The 13,832-nt window shown below is 48.8% G+C and overlaps 1 protein-coding gene across 12 annotated transcripts in view; it reads left to right on the forward strand.

Moving 5' to 3' along the window:
* Positions 1–4,712: 4,712 nt before the first annotated feature.
* ADARB1 (adenosine deaminase RNA specific B1) overlaps positions 4,713–13,832 on the forward strand; it is a 65,587-nt gene continuing 56,467 nt past the window's right edge. Inside the window, exons 1-2 of one of the 12 annotated variants that reach the window (XM_069021903.1) lie at positions 4,716–4,783; positions 13,633–13,788. The gene's annotated coding sequence lies outside the window, so the exon portion shown is untranslated. The other 11 variants (XM_069021909.1, XM_069021901.1, XM_069021902.1 and 8 more) reach the window with 11 other exon arrangements.

Here is a 13,832-nt window from a genome sequence, read left to right on the forward strand (position 1 = left end):
CCTGCTGTGGGACAGGGTCATGGGGGCATCAGTGCCCCCCACAGCTGCGAGGGCTGCAAGCCCAGACAGCCTGATGGGTTTATGAACACATCCACATCCCTGGTGCCACGGCCTGGAGCTGTGCTGGCGGCTTCAGGCTGAAAGCAGTGTTGGTGCTCTGGGCAGAGGGGATGTGGCTGTGTTTACAGCTGTTTTGGATATGCTTAATCTGAATGTGTTTATAGCTGTCCTGGGTACATGTAATCACTGCTCACTGATGTGATGGTTCATCTAAACACCTTCACTGGTAAAACAACCCCTGCCCACCTCATGAACCCCTTTGCTTTGGGAGCAGGAGGTGTTACTATGGAAAGACACTTAACTCTTACAACTTTGTTGATGTTCCTCCACCTGCCTATTGGCTCTCTGTGTAAAGGTAGAGCTCGTGCTGCTTTTGGGGGTGCTGTGCCCACAATGCCTGATGTTGGTGGTGGGCTCCAAGTGAAGAAGGGGATGCTCAACATTGCTCAGTGTTGTGCCGGTTTGGCCAAATTTGGAAATATATTCTCTGTGATAAAGAGAATACACCCCAAGACAGTGTGCAATGCAGGTGCATCAGACAAGCAGAGGATGCTGCAGGCACCTGGGGTGAGCTCTGGATGCTGCTGCTGCTGGTGACCAGTGTAAATAGAAGTGGTGAACCAGTTCAAGCAATCCTTTTCCATGCATTTTTCCAACTTCTCACAGTCCATGTCTTGGGATTTTTGAGCCAGAGATGTTCTTATACTTGAATAGCACTTGCTGGATCTTGCTTCCAGTTTTTCCTCCCCCTAATTCTCAATGTTAACTTTGCTTTTTTTATTTTTTTTGACCCCTTCTTGTCACAATTCCACAAAAGGTCAGCTCTGTCTATCTTGGTGCCAAGGCCTGGCAGCTGAGCATTAATAGCCAGCCTACACTGCACCTCATCTACCATGACCAGAACCTCCCTAGATGCTCATGGTTTAAAAATTGGCCTTGTGTTGGTCACTGAGCAGGTTGGTTCATGACCTCTTGCTGGGCAGTGCTCAGAGTGTCCCCAAGTAGTTCTGCATTTTGGCTTCTGGTCCTGCCTGCCCACTGGGACCCCAAGGGACATTTTGCCATGGGTGGCACCACACAGCCCCATGCCTATGGCTGCCTAGCCTGGGGGTGTGAGAGGGTGAGGGGGAGCCAGAGTCCTTCCTCTGCCCTGTACCACAGTGGGGTCCCTGCAGGTGGGGTGAAAAGACAGGTCCATTGGTGCTCCTGTGAAACTGCATTGGATGTCACTCTTCCTCCAACCCCAAGGATGGAGATCCCTGTGGATGGAGATCCCTGTCTCTAGGACGTGTCCCCAACCCAGTGTGGGGGCCTCTCTGTCTTGGGGCTGCCCTGATCCAGCTCTTCTCTTGGATGACATCAGGCAGGGCACTCTGCTTGGTCTATCACCTGATCTGTGTGCTCACAGGCAGTCTGGAATCACCATCCTGCCTGTAGACCCAGCCCAGGACACCATGTAGGCACGAGGACACACCTCGGCATTGTTCAGGGGTCTACACAAGCAGATTACTGCAAGAGGAGCTGCCAAACTGCCTTGAAGCATGTGCTGGCCTTAGAAATTCACGTTACAGACCATCTATGACACAGCTGAATCTTTGATTAGGCAGCTGTGCTCCCCAGTTGTCCTACAGCAGCAGCCACCACCCCGCTGAGGATGCCATTGTCCTTCTACAGGACTGCTAGCTTGCCACTCCGCAAGGAATGGGTTAAACATCCTCCCTCCTTCCTTTTGCAGCATGGATTTGGAAACAGGTTCCCCAGGCTTGGCAGATGCTCTGCTGAGGATCATATGGCGACAGCAGGGAGAAACTACCAAGCTTGGATCTGCTGCCAGGGCTTTTCAGGGATGCAGCTTCTGTTGGGTTGGTGGAGGAGGTGCTGGGTCTGGCAGTGCATCCACCACATCCTCAGGTGACGTTAAGGACTCTCAAAGTAGGTCTGCATGAATTGGCATGCAGGATGCAAGGTGTGTGTCCAGTATGGTGGATGTGGGATGGAGAATCCATATTGCAGAACTGTGCACCAGGACTAGCACACAGGCATATGCTCAGCACATGTGGGGACCCCAAGGAGCAAGACCAGTTTGCAAATCATGTTTCCCTGAGGTGGAAAATCACTGTCAGAGTGTGGAAAGCATGAAGCTGCTTTTGGCTTCTGGTGTTTGAAATGTGCCATGCTCACTTCTATGATTGACTGCCTAATATTTCCAATTTCCCAGGACTTTGATGAAAAAACCATTGTTAAAAAGTCATTAATTTATTAAAGCGGGTTTACAGAAAAAAAAAGCGCCAAAAAAATCCTAACCAATCAAAAAAAAAAAAAACAACCCACACCAATGTTTGAATGATTTGGAAAAACGTGATGTTTCATAAGCACCAGTAACTGGGTCATAGTGGCTCGGCTCAGCTCAGCTCAGCAAGGCCAGTGCTGTTTGGGGAGGGACCCCCTTTCATCCCACAGTGGCAGGGAGCCAGCTGATCCATGGTGGAATTGGGTCTGCCATTGAGAGGAACGAGGAGCCTGGGAACACACTCTGCCTCCCACCCCACCCTTGTCCCTGCCACATTTCAAGGTCAGCTTGGAAGGGACCACAATGTGTCACCTTGTCCAACCTCCCAGCTCAGGCAGGGTCATCCAGAGCACATGGCACAGGATTGTGTCCAGCAGTGATTTTCCCAACATCCCGGTGGGACACAACCACTTTGGCCGGTGACACAGAGGTGGAACTGAGGAAAGTGGTTTCGTTTCGTGGCTTCACTGCTGATCCTAAGGCAGGGGGAAAATGCAGTAGTTAGTGTTAAATTCCCTGAGCTTAAAATAGGATAAGAAAGCACAGACAGGCATTCCTGGAGGTGAAGGCATCAGTAGCCAAAAGCAGCCTGCCCGTTGGTGCTGCTGCTCCCGAGCAGGGCGGAGGTGAAGGGTTGTGCCTGCGAGAAGGAAGTATAAAAATAGGTTGTTGTTTCCAACACTGGCTTTTGTGCTGATCCTCTTTGCCCTCTGTGTGAACGCCTGCATGGATCCTTACCCCACCAGGAACAGGGAGAGAAGGAAGAAGCCATGAGCCACCCAGTGCTGCACCTGGAGCCCTCATTAGGCACTGAAAGGACATGGTAATGTGGGTGTCACAACCCAAACACTGGAGAAACAGGTGAGAAAGCACACGGAGTTCTCAGCATGAAGTTTTAGTAATGTCAAGGTGGTTGATGCAGCAAGACATGTCAACACAAATCCAGGACCATAGGAAACGGCCTCAAGCTGTACCAGGGGAGGTTTAGATTGGATATTTGGAAAAAATTCCTTCACTGAAAAGGTGGCCAGGTACCTCAAAAGAGGGACAGAAAGCTGAGAAAGTTAAGATTTATCTTTGACCAGTTGATGCCTGTGGTTAACTGTGGCCAGGAATGAGATTTTGGGACATGATGAAAGTGCTCTGAATGGCAGAGACAAAGGAGTGATATCAGGCTGCAAGCCTGAAAATTGACAAAAACTGGGAAGAGCAAGGCCAGTGTTGCATTCCTCTGTGTCCTGCAGCATCCCATGGGCTGAGCTTGGTTCAAGACCTGCAGATGTCTTTAAACTGCAGTGACATGCAGTAGTTTTAAACTGACAGTGAGTAGGTTTAGATTGGATATTGGGATGAAATTCTTGGCTCTGAGGGTGGTGAGGCCCTGGCACAGGTTGCCCAGAGAAGCTGTGGCTGCCCCATCCCTGAAGTGTTCCAGACCAGGTTGGACAGAGCTTGGAGCAAATAGTGGAAAGTGCCCCTGCTCATGGCAGGGGATGGAATGGGATGAGCTTTAAGGTTCCTTCCAACCTAATCCCTTCTGGGATTCTGTGTCAAGAGCAACATGCAAGTCAGAAACCTGCTCCCCAGGTGACCACATGCCTTTGTTCTAAGCCTGCTGTCACAAACAGCCAAGCTTTAGAGCAGTTATTTAATCCTTTTACAATCCCCTGAAGCCCTAACACACATAAAGGGCCATTGACATGGTGGAAGCACTGATGAACTTATGGTGTTTGGGTGGAACTCTCCCAGTGCTTTCTGGAAAACACTGGCCTTCTTATCTTGGCATGGTGGGATGCACTCGGACACGGACACCGCATCCAGGATGACGTTGGAATGGCAGAGGCTCAGTCCTTGGGCCCCGCGGGGGGTGCCGGATGCCCCGGCAGCTGTGGAGGCTGGTACCGGCACCCCTTCGAGTGTGGGGGGTGCGGGTCGGCGTCCCGGCGCTCCGGGTGGGCCCGGCCAGGGACGGACTGAGGGCGCGAGGGGGGGCGAACCGTGCACAGCTCGGCCCCGCCCCCAGCCGGCCCCGCCCCGCACTCGCCCAATCAGCGCCGGCTCCCCCGAGCGGCCGGACCCGCCCCTCGCCTCTCGTTGCCGTCTCCGCCGCGCGCGAGCGCGCGAGCGCCCTTGGCCCCGCCCCCGCTTGCGCTCAGCCTCGCCAATGGGAATGACGGGACGGCCCAAGGCCCCGCCCCCGCGCGCTCGGTCCCGCCAATGGGAACGAGGGCACTCCCCGCAGCTCCGCCCCCACGCGCGCGGGGCTCGCGCCGCTGGCGGGTCCGGCGCGGCCTGTACGTCGGCGGCGGCGCGCGCACGGAGCCGTGGCGGCGGCGGCGACGGCGCAGCGGGGCCGAGGCGACGGCGGGGCTTGGCCGGGACCGCGCATGGCGGAGCGGCGGCGGCGGGGCCCGGGCAGCGGCGCGGGGAGAGGTGAACCCGGGCTGCGGCGGCGGGAGCGCCCCGCGGGACCTGTCCAGGTCCTGACGCGGTGGCAGGTGCCGGTGCCGGCTGGTCCGGCCGCTCCGTACCTGTTGAGCGCGATGGGGCTGCGCGGGCCGGGCCGCGGTGGAGGTGCCGGTGCGGGGGCGCAGTGCGGAGCGGGGCCCGGCCGTTCCCGGCGGGGGCGGGCGCCCGGGCGGGCTCACCCGGGCAGGGGCTGCGGCGGCGGCGTCGAGGCCATTTTGGGGGGGTGGCGGTACGGCGGGAAGTTTGGCCCCGGCCACCCGACCCGGAGGCAGCTCCCCAGCGGGACTGGCCGCCCGGCACGGCGCCTGCCCCAGCCGCTCGGGGCCCCGGGGGAGCAGGAAACCCCCTGTGCCCGGCACCCGCTGCCGCGAGGCGGGGCTTGGCTGCCCTGCCCTTCTCCTTCTCCCGGTGCCCCCGGGCCGCCGCCGTGCTCCTCCGGCGTCGCCGGGTCCGGCCGCCCCCGGCACCGCCGCCCGCCCTCTGCAGTGGGGAGGCGGCGCGTCTTTGGAGAGCAGTTCGGGCGTGAAACGCGGCTGCACATCCCAGCGCCTTTCCTTCCCGGCTTGATAACCCCCCAAAGCCCTTTTCCCTCTGTTGCCGTGGCCCCCAGTGGGTTACGTTGTTGTTCCTTTGGGATTTGGTTCGATTTGTGTTGTGCTGGAACAAAACTGCAGTCGTGAGCTCTGTGACTGCGCTTTTAAAAGTCTGGTTTGCTTAAAAAAAACCGAAGCAAAAGACTTCCTAAGGGCACCTGTCTGATGCCTGGTGATGGAGGGGCACCGCTAGCCTGGGCCACCCCTGCTCTCTGCCCATCTTCATCTTGTACCTCTCAGGACTCAGATGAGGGAAGCACCGGTCATGCCAGAGCAGGGCTGCAGAGCATTCAGGACTCTGCACTCAGGCTGGTGAAACCACGGAATTGATGGATGAGCCACCATCAGGCATGCTGGTCCTTGGCCTGGGCTTTTTTCTCTTTTTTCTTTTTTTTTTCTTAATTTTTATCACCTTTTCTTGGTGGTACATAAAAGAAAAACTAACTTCATGTATTTTTTAGCATAAACAAGATTAGGGTCTCATTTCTTACTGTTTATTTTATCCAAGTGGTGGTGAGCTTACTGGAGCTGTTGGGATCCCACAGGCACCCTGCTTGCTCTGTGAGTTACTCTGTTACTGCTGAGAGTGAAGTTGTAGCCTGTTCTCGGAACTGTTTTATGCTGAAGAGTGGCAGCAGGCCAACCTTCCTGGACGCACAAGATGTTTAGAATAATTAGTGATGGAATACCCTTTTAAAATAATTGTTTGGGTTTATCTAGCACTCAATTGTAGCAATATCCACCTCTAAAAATAGGCAGGCCTCTGTTGTAATGAGCCTCGTAGTATAAACAAGTCATATCTTGAATGACTTGTTACTTTTGGGATGTCCAAGATAGATGCCTTTGGGGGTTCTGCCAAATCTTCTGTCTAACTTTATTTTTCCTTCTGCAGTGAACTATGTTTCTTGGCCCTTGCGCTGTGTAATTGTGTGCACTGACCAGAGGCAAGGCTCAGTAACCCTCGCTGTTCAGGGCTGGCACAGCTGCACAGAAGAGCTTCCCACTGCTCCACTGGCAGCCAAAGGTTGAGCAGTCCTGGTTTTTCCATGAAATCCATGCTCATATGGAGATGGCTAGCAGTGGGCTCTGCCAGGTGACTGTGTGTCATCCCTGCTCTGAGGCACTGCCCTCTGTGAATTCAGTGCAGAGCCCTGTTTATCTGTGCTCTGGGTCCATGGTTTTCCACAAGACAGAGACTGAGCAGCTTGGGTGTGATCCTGGCTGTGCTGCTCCTTCCTGGGATACCTTCCCCAAGTCTCCCAGGGCGCAGCTGTGTAAGCGCACTGTTCTTGCTTTCAGGAGTTGAGAGCAAGGATGGCAGGAGGAATTTTCTCACATTTTGCTGTGTGGTTTATCAGAGCATGACGGATGAGCGTTGGCCCAGCCTGTCATGTGCACATGCTTTTTGAAGTTTGCTTTCAGCAGTCAGCATGCTGGCCGAGGCTTCTCTGTGTTGCTGATGTTCAAGAGCACTGGCTCCTCAGCTCAAGAGAGAAAAAATAGCCATCTTTTTCACCAGGAGGAGTGTTTGCTCTGTGAGCAGTTGTTTTCTGAGAAGGTACCAGAGAGGATGTTGTGCTCAGTGTTTGTAACACTAGTGTCTCATAGCTTTGATCACACTGTGCTCATAGACCCTTCTTTGATATTGCCCCCAGTTTTCCAGATTTATCTGCTCAGTTGGAAGTTTAGTGCCCTTTTGCAGGCTGTATGTGTTTTGGGAATGGAAATGCAATTCTATAAGCCGTCAGTGGCAGGCCTCTGGCTTGCTATGAGCACAAAGGTCTTCTGGAGTACTTTTATTATAACTAAATGGGTCTTTCTTCTCTTTTAAAAGCCACCCATGTTTTGGTTGAAGTGAAAAAAACCTAAATGGCTGGGCTTACTAGCTCAGACACAGTTTGGGACTGGGACCAGGTCAGGCTCTGCTGTTTCTTAGCAAACTCATGCCTACACTTGCCAAACCGCAGACTGCTGCCTCTGGTTATTCCCAGGTGCCCAGTCAGAGATCCTGCACGGGAACAAGGGCTTCCTGCTGAACAGGGTGATGGCGAACACTGCTGTGAGAGAGCCGTGAGACAGACCATGAGTGTAACATGCCCTCTCAGCAACTCAGCATCATTTTTGTGAGGTGTCACCTGTGACTTGAGGAGGTTTTGGGGATGACAGTGGTGGTTGTAGGGAATGTTTCCTTGACTGCAGGGGCTGGGTTGAGTGTGTTGGTGCTTCTAGGTGCCAGGGTAGTTTCACGTGAGGCTGAAATGGGTTGTCTACAGGTGCTTGCAGTGAGTGTCTTGTTAGGCTGATGCCTCTTGTGTTTGAAATGGTTGGGGTGCAGGACCCTGAGGGTCTTTGCTTGGATGCCTGAGAATGTGGTCTGATGAAGAGAGACCAGAGCTTCTGCTGTTTCTGCAACTTCTGAAACCAGTAGGTGCTTGGCACATTTGAAATTCAGGCCATCCAGCTGCTGCAGTGTGGATTTCAGCTTATATTTAAATACTGAAGATTGAAACTGTGGGTTTGGGCTGTATTTATTAGTGGATGCTGTTATTTATGTATCTTGGTTTTAAAGGAAATACCTTTATAGTAGAAATGCTGCCTGACCAAAAAAAAAAAAAAGAGCTTGGTGAAATGATTATGTAAGCAAGTGAAATGACATTTTAAAGCAAGTTTATTTCCTAGTTGGAGACAGTGTGGCTGAGTTTTTTTCTCTTTCCTGCTGTTTAACATTTTAAAAATCCTTTTAGTGAATGTTTCTTGTATGGTAGGTATGAGAAAGGTTTTTTTGCAATTTAAGTCCTTGAAGAGGTCATCAGCAGGCTCTGGGAGCTAGCAGGAGCCAGTTGTGACTATTTGGGGCTGTAGCTGACCAAAGCAGTAGCACATGTGTGCATTTAAGTAATCATTAAGGTAAAAAAAACCCCAAAGAAACCCATGTAACTGCTACTACTGTGGGAGCTGAGCTCAGAGGGTGCTCAGGAGAGTCATCCTCTTAAGAATGTCTGGTTGCAAAGGGATTCGGGATCTTTTTCTGTTCTCTGCCTCCGGGTCAGCTGTGGTGTGTGTGTGTGTGTGTGTCCCCATGCCAAGGGAATCCATCACCTCCACAAAAGCTGCCGGGGTTACCTTGAGCCTCTGTTCCCGGCGGGAGTGCAGGGCTGAGTCAGTGCTGGCTGCCCTGGGCTGTGACTCAGTGCTGTCCCCTCGAATGCAGGGCCAGCCCGCTGCCAGCACAGCCGGGGAATAACCTCATTCCACAGCTGTCCTCTGTGAGCATCACCTGGTTAGAGGGGCTTGGGAATGTCGGGCTGCTTTTCTTAATTGTGTGTGTTGGTGGAAGTTGCTTGTTACTGAGCTTTTTTTTCTGTGTGATACTGAGCATCTGTGGAAGTGCCAAGGAGCTCCGAGTCAAGAAGCTTCTTCTGTGTACAGTGTTATGGTTTTGTCTTTGTGGGTTATGTTCATTCTTTACATTTTATTTCAGCTTACTTATTTTTTTAAATTTATGTGCTTGAAGAAGAAGGGTGCTTTGTTTTTCTTGTGGAGAAATGTCTTCCCTGATGCTCCAGGGTTATGTCTCTTTGTGGTTCTGTCTCCTGAAGTGAGAAGAGCTGTCTGTGCTTTTAACTCAGGATTGCTTCATAAAAAATGTCTTTATTGGGAACTCTGGCCATCTTCCTGTGCCTCTAAGCTTGATTTCCCATTGCATGGCATCACACTGTCAGTGCTCTTGAACGAAATTGGTCAACACCTTGAAAAGTCCATCAGGTTTGACAAGAGGGTGGATATGTCACGGGTAAGTACTGAGAAGTTGTGTGAGCACAGGAATCTGTGAGGAAGGAAGTCTCGGATGAGTGCTCTGCTGAAAGAAAAGCTGTTGCTGGAGTGCAAATATTATTGGACATCAGAGCATCTCTGTGGCAGTGAGAGAAACACGAAATCAAATTTCACAACTAGTTCCAGTAGAAGGTAGGTCCTTATTTTCCTGAGTAGCCGTGGTTTTCCTTTGTGGAAGTGGAGAGGAGTGATCTAACGAGCACTCTTGCATCATCATAGGTGATAGAAGAAAAGCAAAGGTTTGGGTACAGTCCCTCACCCTGCCCCTGGGGGCTGAAGCACGAGGGAGATGAGTGAAGGTTTTAAATTTCCCCTTAAAGGCTCTTGCAGTTGTTTGGGATAATGTCCTTTTATAGGTTTAGGAAAGCACCGGGGTCAGGATTTTTCATGCAGAGTGCTTTTGGCAAAGATGCAAAAGGAAGGGCTGCTTAGCAGATTGCAGAGGAATTTTTGGGTTTAGTTTATTTTAAAGAGATTTTAACAGAATGGAGTTCTTGGACCTAGGTAAGATGAAGAGTATCCTCATTTGGAAAAAACGTGAGGAATATACCATATTTTGAATTTAAAGTAGAAATCTTCCTCAGTTGGGGGTGAGTTTGGTGCTGCATGGCAGAAGGTACTTTCTGATTACTTAGCTGCCTGGTGCTTTTGTTATTATGATACTTTTAAGTTGCATAAACAATTTTGTGATGGGTCTTGGGTAAAATTACATGTGAGTACTGTACCAATGTCAATTTATCTTTGTTCCAAACTCAATTTATCAATGGGTCCTCCTTTCTGCTATTAATTTTGTCTTATCAACTCTGGAAAGAGATAAACTGTTTAAAATTTGATCAAAAAGAGAACAAGCAAGTATGCAAAACACTAGTTTCTTTAATTTGTCATATGTAATGTGAAAATGAAGTTTTTGCATGGGAATTGTGAGGCAGCCTCAACTAGGAGTGGTTTTTTCCCATTTAGTCTGTGTAGGTTTTGAGATTTGCAGAGATAGTTAATACCTGCCTTTACCATTCTGTAGGACTTCTGCTGAAAGTGTTCTGTGTGTCTAAAATGAAGCTGATTTTGATTTAGGTTGATTTACTGAGCTCTTCAACTTTATTAGCAAATGAGCCTTTAAGCTTTCACTGCCTTTTTCCTTGCTTAGTTATGCTCTAATATTTGTGCACAGTCTGCTGGAAAACTATTAGAAGGGAAAAATACCTTTGGCTTCTTTCTTTACATGCAGATTTTATAGAACCTTGTTTATAGAGGCCATTCTGTATCAAAATGAGCTTTTAATTTTTCACCTCAAATACTGAGCACAGATACTGAGTACTTAATAAAACAACTCTAAAGCTCTTTAGATGGCTCCCAGTAAGAGCATAGTTGGATCTTTAATTAAAAAACATGATTAGCTCTATGTTTTCATTAATAAAATGTGACGATTAGGTGGAAAATGAGTGTGACCAACTCTAGAGGAAGACTCCAGTTAGGGATAATATAAACACCAAGGTCGGGACCATAGATCATGAAATTTATGCAGCAGAAATTACCAGAGACTTGGGAGAATACTGAAGGAAAATACCTCTGTAGGCTTGGTCTGAGGGAAGATTACAGCCCTCTGGATGATGGAGCCTTAGTGTGGTCCACAGGATAGGAAGAAAAAAATGCATTCTGATCAAAACTGGACTAAGATAACACATTTTAATGCTGCTTTTGGCCTTTGAGTTGCCGTGTTTTTCACAGCTAAAGATAAAGGATCACGCTGGTATATTTAAATCTCTCAAAAATGAGAAGAATTAATATAAGCCGATGACTTAACTGTGCTTTGTTTGGGAGAAACTTGTATAATAAAGGTGGCTCTGTGAGGGAACCAGGGTTATATATATACCTTCTCCACTGCCCAGGTTTTAAAGCTTGCTCTTGATAGGCCGGCAAGTAGCTCACACTGGGAGATCAAAGGAGGAAGAGATAACTTCTCTTTTGTTGGATGCTTACTCACTTTTATAACCCTGATAACCTGCAGTCAAGTTTACACCCGGAAAGCACTTTGGTAGCACGTGTGTTTTTCACAGTATGGAAATTACCAAGGGGTATTAAGTAGGGAGAGATCTCCTTTGTGATAGCTTCTGAATCTGGAAGACAAATAGCATTTTTCTCCCTTAAATTTTTGTAGTTTTGGTAGCTAAAACTTGTCAGCTGGTTGAACAGCCCCTTTTGGATGCTGACTCTGTGCAGGTTTGCAGCCTCTTGGATCTGTTGCCTGTGGAGTCTGCACAAAGTCTGGGTGTTGTTCACAGGTGTGGAGCCACAGGCAACTGCACAGTCACATTCTCTATTGAACCAGAGTCATCTTTTCCAGCTAGACTAGAGTATATTCCTATTTTTTTTTTTACCTGTAAGCTTTTCAGAGCATCTGTGTGGCACAACGATTGTATTTTCTCAGCTGTGGTGGCTTTGATGTCTTCTCTGGGGCTGCAGCCCCTCTCTTGGTTAGAAGCACTCTTACAGCCAGCAAAGCCATCCTTCCAACGCTGAGAGCAGATAGGCTTTCCTGAGATTTAATGTGTATTATACAGACCTTCTTGTAGTGATATTTTTACAGATGCTTTTTATCTCCCACTGCTCACCAGTGCCAAGTGGTGTTCTGTAGTTTGATGTCATGTGATACTGTGTTTTGATAACAAAGAGGAGCTGGAAATTAATGTTAACTCAAACCAGTGATCCTGGCAGTTGTGGGTTGGGTGTGTATTACCAGCATTTTAATTGGAGTTGGGAACATGCTTCTGATTCTACAAAAACATGTAGATGTGGCATATAGGGGCATGGTTTAGTGGTGGACCTGGTTAGACTCAATGGTCTGAGAGGTCTTTTCCAGGCTTAATGATTCCATGATTCTTTGACAGTCCTGCATGTCTCCACCTCTGTGCTTAAGCTGGGATGGGGGTGGGAGAGTGTGCGCACGCTCCCTTCAGAGGAGGGTGAGTGCAGAGATGAGCTCTAGGGCATGTCCACTGCCTCTAAATTTGTGATTGGATTGTGCTTGTATCGCTAATGAGTGTTCAGAGTTTGATTAATTAGGAGCTGAATCAGGACCATTTGCTGAGTTGGCAGCTCTCAAGAACGTGAGACAGAAAAGCACAGCTGATGCAAGTGAAAGCAGGAAGGTCTGGTTGGGAATGTGTGCCTGTGCTTCTGGCAAAGTACAGGCAAAGGGGTGAAGTCTCCAGAAAAAGCTTTTGTGATAGTGGACAAAATCCTGTCTTCACTCCATAAGCTACCATACATGCTTGAACTGGTGGGAGCTCAAGCCCAGTAGCCCTCCCCCTCTACTTCACGAGGACTGTCAGGTCCTTCCAGCAAATCCACAAAATCTGTTTTTTCTCCTGTCTTTGAAACTCTTGCAAAAATCTGTTATGTTAAATAGAACTTTGCTGTTTTCCATGAGGATGATAATGAGTTGGGAAAGCTTCCCAACTAGCGGAAAGGGTGCATTGGTCTGAAAGCCTTTGGGTAGTTTGTCCCTGTTTGATGCTTTTATATCAAAGTTGATTTCCCCAGACCTCAGTGCTGACAAATATGGATAATGAGGGATAGTGAGTACTACTGTAGCTCTGTCGTTTTTTTTTTTCCTGGTGCAGCCTAGTTTATCTTCTCTTATCCCCTGAAAGCTATTCTTAGTAAGTAGTTGTTTTTCTTGAATTAAATGAGTGAATAATCACTATTTCGTTCACTGTCCTTACATATGCTTAAATATAGTATTAACCTAATCTTCTTATATGCTTTTCCTTCTGCTGCTCCTGAGTTCCTAAAGGAATCAGGTTCACTATTAATAAGATCTGTGAATGAAATTGCCTGGAAATGAAATACTTCTTTTGGGCTTTGGTTTGTGTTTATTGCCAAGATGGTAATTTATTCATATTTTTGGACAGCAGCATCATTCTTTGTGCACATAACTTCTATGCTGTCAAGAGAACTTCTTCTGTGTACAAATTCCTCAGATTTTTTTTTTTCCTACTTGGAAGGGAAAACGACTGTTTGGTAGCAAACTTTTGGTTTTCCATTTTAGGAGAAAGGGAGGAAGAGAGGGAGGGAGCTCTCCGTGGTACCGAGTGGGGCTGGGGCCGCCGGGCTGCGGGTGCTTGCTGCCGGCGGGAGGGAGGGAGGCTCGTCCTGCCCTCCTGGTCCTGGCACATCCCAGTTATATAAAACATTATATAAATTATATTTTATAGATTTTTTTAATATTAGTGTAGATAATAGATATATTATATATGAACAGCTTCAATAAATACAGCTTAAATATGGCTAATGTTCCTTTAACTCCATAGTTTTTTTAAGCTTGTCCTTCTCTTATCGCTGCGTTTCAGATCATGATGGCTAGCTGGCTTTTTTTTTTTTTTGCAGCCCAGATAATACCCAGCACTACTGGACAGTATTCCCAACGCCACTGCTTATTTTCCATCTCCTTTGGCCTCCTCATGTGCTTTTTCTCAGACAGAACCCAGACAGAAGCTCTTCATGCAGGCTTCAGTCAGGTTTCAGTCAGCAGCTCAGCTGAAGGTGAGCCCCGACCCTTTTGAGGCCAGTTTGCCCAGACCAGATAT

This window comes from Aphelocoma coerulescens, chromosome 7 (assembly GCF_041296385.1).
Source record: "Aphelocoma coerulescens isolate FSJ_1873_10779 chromosome 7, UR_Acoe_1.0, whole genome shotgun sequence".
Taxonomy (NCBI): domain Eukaryota; kingdom Metazoa; phylum Chordata; class Aves; order Passeriformes; family Corvidae; genus Aphelocoma; species Aphelocoma coerulescens.